Raw genomic sequence first — 5876 nt, forward strand, 5'->3', positions numbered from 1 at the left:
TAATATTTAACGTTATTAATGAAAGATGAGTATTAAATCCTGTCATTTTTATTTCTGTTTACATTCTTGATATAACTGTACTTTTCCACAGTTATACCTTCATTGAATTTCTTTCCACAACCCCTTGAGTATAGTCATTCCTTTCTTCAGCTCTTTGTATTCGTTCCAGAACTCTCTAAAGGGTTGGTTTTGTGGACATGAATTCCTTCAGCCTATTTATGTTGTGGAAGATTTTTCTTTCCCCTTCGACTATAATAGACATTTTGGTTGGGTATAGTAATCTGGGTTGGCATGTGCGGTCATTTAAAACTGGGAATGCTTTGGTCCAAGCTCTTCTGGCTTTCATAGTTTGCGCTGAAAAGTCAACTGTAATCGTAATGCATTTTCCTTTATATATGTGATTTGTTGTTTCTATTTTGCAGCTTTCAGTATTGTCTCTTTGTTTTGTACGTTCAGTGTTTTTGCTATGATGTGCCGTGGAGAGTTTCTTTTCTGGTCCTGTCTGTTTGGTGTTCTATGTGCTTCTTGTATTTGTATGGGCATGTCTTTCTTTAATTTTGGGAAATTTTCTTCCACAATTCTGTTGAAGATCTGGTCCATGCCATTATCTTGGGATTCTTCTCCTTCCTGTATGCCTATGATTCATAAGTTTGGTTTTTTATGGTGTCACACAATTCCTGCATATTCCATTCTTGTGATTTCTTACATTTTTCATAATCTTTGCTTGTGTGGTCTAGTTTGTCCTCTTTATCTTCCAGTCTGGACACTCTGTTTTCCATTTCATTCATCCTGTTTGTGAGGCTTTCCTCCTGTCGTTTCTAATTGGGTTACTGAGTGTTTGACTTCCTTCTTCATTTCAGCCTGAGTAGTCTTCAATATTAAGTCTTTTTTGAATTCATTCAGAAGTTTATCCCTATCTTTCTTCAGCTCTATGGTTACCTTGTTTGTGTGTTCTTTAAATTCACTGAGTTCTTTTATCATGTTTATAATTGTTCTTTTGAGCTCCATGTCCTGCATTATCTCTAGGGGGTTCTCATTGTACTTCTCTAGAGGACGATTGGTATTTGGTGTGGATTTTTTTTTTTTTTTTTTTTTTGGTTTTTCATGTTGTTATTTTTTCTCTGTGATTTTGACATGTGAATTTCTTTTGTAGTTTCTAATTCTTGTGTGAGACTCGAGCCTTCAAATTTAGGTCTGCTTCTTTTTGTGAACTTTATGTGTCTTTGTGGTTTACTTTTTTGGGCATGAAAATCTGGTTCCTCTAAGCTTCCGGTTCTCTCTTTTGATTTTATATTGGAGTGGCCAGACTGCTGTTGTCTTCAGGAGTTCCCACAGAGCCCCAAGTCTGATGAAGATCAGATGCTCTCAGGCTTTCTCCTAAGGTGTGGATCCCTCCAGGAAAGATTTTGGCCTCAGGAATTTGGGGTTGGACTGGCCTGGGAGCTGGGTCTAGGAAATATGCTGATCTAGGGAAGCTGGTGGCTGTGACACCCAGAGATGCAAAGGAAGACGGGGGTGAGAAGCAGCCCCAAGGTCTCCTGGGGACTGCACTAAGGGGTTGGGTTGGTCTGGATGCAAAGGATTGGGAAGAGGAAAGGTCAGCTCCGGCGTCCAGGAAAGAGGCTGGCAGGTGGTGCAGGCCCAGGGAAGTAAAGAGAGGTGAGGGTGGGGCCAGGCCCAGGGTGGTCCTGGGGACCAGAGAAGGAACTGAATTGGTCTAGATGCAAAGGATCAGGAAGCAGTGGTGTTTCCCCAAGTGACTGGGGCACCAAGACAAGGAATGGGACAGGACCCAGGCTAGGAGGAGAGACCAGAGGGAGAGATAGGAGGGTGAATGAGGCTGGGGGAGTCAAGGCCTGGAGGGCATGGTTGACTTACCCAGGAGAAAGAGGCCTGCGGGTCAGAGAGAACCATTTTATTATTCTTTTGTTGTGATTTTGGCATATGAATTTCTTTTGTTGTTATGATTCTGATATGAGAATTCAGTTGAAGTATACTTCTGTTTGTATCATTGGGGTGCTTAGATCCTTTCTTTAGTGGTTACATAAAGCTTGTTGGTACAGGGTTCAGGTTCTCTCAGGTTTAATTTGGAGGGAACTGATGGCTTCAAATCAGCTATTCAGGAGTACCCACAGAAGCCCAATTCAGGTTCCAGTCAGGTACACTTACGTTTCCTTCCCCATGTGGAGGTGGGGAGGCAAGATCTGCGGCTCTCAGGCAGTCACCTGCGTTCTCAGACCCTCTGCCAGAGAGAGACTAGAGGAAGGCCAGAACTCTGGTGGTCTGGTGAAATCAGAGCCACTATACCAATGGAGGTCCAAACCCACCCTCTCAGGCTGTCTGCTAGGATCTCAGCCTTAGCCTACCACAGCCAGATCTGTCCTGGGCCTTAGAGGGGCCTCATGAAATACCAGGTAGGGGGATGGGTATGGCGCAATTAGGGGAAGCTTACTACCACATGGAGGAAGGATCTGGGGGCTCTGAGGCAGTCCCCTGCATCCTCAAGTCCTCTTCCAGAGGGAGGCCAGAACTCAGCACTCTCTGGCGATATGCTGAGATGCATGTCTTTTAATTTTTATAAGCTTCATTATTTCCTATCCGCCTACTCCTTGCAGTTATAAAGATTAAATTACATAGTGCATTTTAAAACTATAAAGATTTTCATCCAGCCAATAATTTAAAAATCAAATTTGCATTATAATTTAGGGACCCCAGCATCTGCTTTTCACTCAACTCCAAGGTTCAATTTATTTATCTCTTTATGAGTTCAAGGGCCTGTGAACAGTGAGATGGAAGTGAGGGTTTGGGTTCCTGGAAGTTACAGCTTAGGGTACCATGTAATAATTCTACTCCTGGACACAGATAGGAACAGACAAGAAAGTACCTTGGGAGGTGCTTGAAAATAAGTATCTCTGGAACTTCTAACAGGAACAGATAAGTTAAACATTGTCAGTGTTGGAGACTTCCCTAACCTCTAAGAACCAAAAAAGAGTTGTACACCTGCACTTGAAATGATACACTACAAAAATAATAAGGCTTTCTTCATTGCTTCAGTAGGAAGATGGCAACCCGTGTATCTACACCGTTGGTCCACACCCCTTGGCTTTATACTGCGTTCACCGCTATGATTTATAGTACTCTAAAACCAGATTTAAACTCCAACTGGGACAACTAAGGAAAATAATAAGGTAGTCCTCATCATCAGTTCAGAGACAGTCAGTATAAACAAAATGCACATCCAGGAAAACAGAGTAACTCACCTCTACCTTTACGAATCCATATGCTCTACTGAGCAGACTTCTTGGTAGCATCTGTATTCCTTTGCCTGATGATTTTCTTCTGGCCACCAGAGCCCACTTTGCTATGTGGCAGGCAGGGCACAGGCCTAGGAGTAACCCTCTACCAATGACTGCGATGGGATTGTATATTTAAAATCCTCATCTTCACCCCTTCAGTGGAATAACTATGAGGGGTGTTTTTTCACTGGGCTCCAGAATATGTTAGTGAATTAAGCTCCAGTGGCCCACAGCATTTTTTGGTAATAAACCCTTAGAGCCTTTCTTCCCATCCTTGACTGCTTCCTTGTTCTATTTCATGTTTCCTGAGATTGCTTCCTTGCTACTACTTGAACTCAACTCCTTTCCAGGGCCTGCTTCTTAGGAAATCTAAGACTCATATAGTTCCATGAGAAAATTGACCAAAGGAAATAGTCAGACCGTGCTGGACCAAAGCTGGACCAAAGCTCCAGTCCATGCTTTCCTAGTTGACTTCTAGAATACTTCCAACTGAGCCTAGAGGCATTTTTTCCTCAGGAAATCTGCTTAGCCAGAAGGAACAAATATGTTTTGAAGATATTCTCCCTATTCCTCTTATTCCTTTCAGCTCCACTTTGCTATTAAATTGGTTTCCATCTGTTATACTAGATTTCTGTGATGGTTGACTATCTACTCACACATAGGAGTAAGGCCTTAAAACTCAAAGTCAAAAGGCAGAAAGATTGCAAAAACCAGAATTAGTGGGTCTCTGCAGCTAAACATTTCCTCAATATGACAAGGCTATTTGACAGAAGAACTCACAACAGCTATAACTGTATGCACAAGAATGGCCCAAATTCCAACATGGACAGGAGAGGGGCTTATGAAGTCCCAGCCCTAGCTGAGAATATTGGCAACTGATGGCTGCTGGGGGAGGGAGAGTAAGTTTTCTTAAGGGATGTATCCTCGAAAGGTTACCCATGCTCACTAAAAAGACTCAGCATTTTTATATTTTTTAGCAAGCACTTGAAATTGGAAAGCAAAAGTGGGCAGAGGAGGAATTGGAAAGCAGAGAAATAGGAGTGGATTTGGTCAAAACATGTTATAAACATGTGTGAAGTTTAAATAAAGAGGCAGGCAGATCTCTGTGAGTTCAAGGCCAGCCTGGTTTACATAGTGAGTTCCAGGACAGCTGGAACTACAGGGAGACCCTGTCTCAAAAAGATCAAAAAAAAAAAAATCTGGGGAAAAGATCAAGTGCTATCTAAATCAAGTTCTTAGAAAACAATTCCCATCATGCTCTGCGCTCCTAAGCAGCTTTTATACCACTTGCCTCTAGCTTTTTTTTGAGTGTGCTTGAATGTAGTCAAGGACATAAAAAACGGAGACCAATTTAATAATAAAGCAGCTGAGAGGGATAACAGACTGGGGAGAAGAAAAGCTTCAAAAATATTAATTTTCTCAGAGGGATAAGAGAAAATATTATATCTACAAAGAAAAAAATATAGCATTAAAGTAAGTGGGCATTTGAAGGACAAACGAGAACTCCAGAAAAGTGAAAGCGCTAACGATAACTGACAGATAAATTTGAGGGATTCTCCTGGAAAGAGGAAAAGGACAAGAAAACTAGAGAGTAAACCAGATGGCTGTGTTTACATCATGAGTTGGGGTATAAGGGATATCACATCTCAGCAGCTCATGAGGAGGTGGTCTGAAGCTGAAACGCTGGTACTCTGCTTATATCTGAATTATAAAAAACATTTAGGTCAGGCCTCTTGGGGTAAGTCTATAGCGCAGCTCTCCGCGCCTTGACTCCCCAAGCCACATTCACCCTTCCATCTCCCCCGCTGTTCGCTACACCTAGTGTGGGACCTGCGCCACTCCTAGTCTTGGGGCCCCAGACACCTGAGGAACCAATACTGCTTCCTGATCCTTCTCACCCAGACCAACTTAGTGCCTTTCTTGGGCCCCAGGAGCACTGCTTCGGGTCCTGGCCCCACCCTCACCTCTCTCTGCATACTGGGACCTGCACCACCGGCTAACTCTCCTAGCCTGCACCCCTATCCTCAGGCCTCTTGGGGTAAGTCTATGGCGCAGCTCTCCACGCCTCGACTCCCCAAGCCACATTCACTCTTCCATCTCCCTCACTGTTTGCTACTCCTAGTTTGGGACCTGCGCCATCCCTAGTCTTGGGGCCCCAGATACCAGGGGAACCAATACTGCTTCCTGACCCTTCTCACCCAGACCAACTTAGTGCCTTTCTTGGACCCCAGGAGCACCGCTTCTGGACCTGGCCCCGCCCTCACCTCTCTCTGCTCCCCTGGACCTGCACCACCGGCTAACTCTCCTAGCCTGCACTCCTATCCTCAGGCCTCTTGAGGTAAGTCTATAGCACAGCCCTCCGCACCTTGACTCCCCAAGCCACATTCACCCTTCCATCTCCCCCACTGTTCACTACTCCTAGTTTGGGACCTGCGCCATCCCTAGACTTGGGGCCCCAGACATCGGGGGAACCAATACTGCTTCCTGACCCTTCTCACCCAGACCAACATAGTGCCTTTCTGGGGCCCCAGGAGCACCGCTTCTGGACCTGGCCCTGCCCTCACCTCCCTCTACTTCCCT

Source organism: Nannospalax galili, unplaced genomic scaffold (genome assembly GCF_000622305.1).
Source record: "Nannospalax galili isolate Female #2095 unplaced genomic scaffold, S.galili_v1.0 scaffold128, whole genome shotgun sequence".
Classification (NCBI taxonomy): Eukaryota; Metazoa; Chordata; class Mammalia; order Rodentia; family Spalacidae; genus Nannospalax; species Nannospalax galili.